At 28.5% G+C, this 1,629-nt stretch overlaps 1 non-coding gene across 1 annotated transcript; it reads left to right on the top strand.

The window, feature by feature from the left end:
• The first annotated feature begins 625 nt into the window (after positions 1 to 625).
• On the top strand, positions 626 to 698 carry Trnav-aac (transfer RNA valine (anticodon AAC)). Its single transcript has one exon. It is a non-coding gene; the product is annotated as a tRNA-Val (tRNA).
• Positions 699 to 1,629: the final 931 nt, after the last annotated feature.

Raw genomic sequence — 1,629 nt, 5'->3', positions numbered from 1 at the left:
CCGAAATTACTAATGACCAAAAAGAATTGTTCCTTGCAATCTATGTACATATTGAAATATTTACTAATATTTGAGCATATATCTCACAATATTCTAAAAATGTAAAAATATGTTCCGCTAATATTTCACAAAAAAGAAATGTAAATATTTTATGTTAATACGTTGTTCTAAATTCAATTCTATCTTGTGCAAGCTTCATTTACATAGATAACTTGTAAGTAAAGTAAAGTTAAATTATTATATAATTGTATCACTGTATGAGTTGAATAATTGTAGATACAATATAGGATCGATGTATCACTTTATGAACTTTCATCGTTCAAGTCAGCTACCTTATCAATAAAGGAATTCAATATTGATTTCAATAGTTTCTGTTACGGGATGATTATAAGTTGAAGATCTGTGTGTTAAAGTAATATTGACAAGTTTACTGACAGTTAATGAACACTAAAACGATACTTAGAATATTTCAAGCTTATAATACGGTTGAATAGATGATAAGGAACAATGAAAAATATATATATAGTATTTTATTCAGATTTTAGACGCCTATTAATTAGTAACCCGCCATACATAAGTAATAATTACCGCTACAAATTCATTAAATACGAAAAGTTAACCAACTGTTTCCGTGGTGTAGTGGTTATCACATCCGCCTAACACGCGGAAGGTCCCCGGTTCGATCCCGGGCGGAAACATTTTTTCCTTTTATTTTTTAAATAATTAAATTAATATAAAATACGAACTCTGCAACAAGTAAAAAATTCTTTATCCTCCAAGGGTATTAATATTTTATATTCTCAGACCAGAAGAGTGGAAACTGATCATTAAATTGAAAGATCGAACGATAAGGTCAGCAAAAAATTGATATTTTTCATAAAATAATCATCGTAACAACAGTTTTTGTTTTATATATTTTTAACAACAATGGTAGGCAGTGAGTCGTGCAAATGAATAACGTTTAAAATTTCCCAGTTAATTACAATTTTATATTTTTTGCAAAGTTTAATTGTATGTTATATTTTTAATAAAAATACAAGTACATTGTTTAAATATATATTTGATAATTATGATTTTGAAGCTCTTTGAATGTTCAAATTGCGTAGAAATTGATAAATAAACAAAATTCATTGTAGTCTGTTAAATAAGCATTTAGATCAGTTTTTTGTAATAAATAAATAGTCCTGTTGATTTATGTTGCTGCATAATAAGCCATAGACATCCTACAGTGACCCCATAATGTGAAATTGTCAATTAATTAAGAAATAAAGCATTTTATTTAAATTTCGTATTTTGAAGAGCGTAGTTCGCTAGCGCCACCGCTAGATGGCGCCACCGATACCGTTTTGAACTAAATTTTTTCAAATGCCGTATTTTGCAATAAATAAAGACATTTCATGCACTTTTATCATTGAATAATGATTTGTGAAGACCTTAGAATGATTGTGCATCGTTAAATTGTCCGTAAATTACTAAATAACAAATATTTAAATTTTCGCTATACATGAGCCACCGCACCGCTAGATGGCTATAGTGTTTCACTGTCCATGTTTTGGCCTAATTCGTCAAATACTGTTTTTATAATAAAGAAACAATTTCCATGTGCTTTTATTGCTGCATAATGATGTG

Source organism: Calliopsis andreniformis, chromosome 8 (genome assembly GCF_051401765.1).
Source record: "Calliopsis andreniformis isolate RMS-2024a chromosome 8, iyCalAndr_principal, whole genome shotgun sequence".
NCBI lineage: Eukaryota > Metazoa > Arthropoda > Insecta > Hymenoptera > Andrenidae > Calliopsis > Calliopsis andreniformis.
This window is presented reverse-complemented; position numbering and strand designations above follow the sequence as displayed.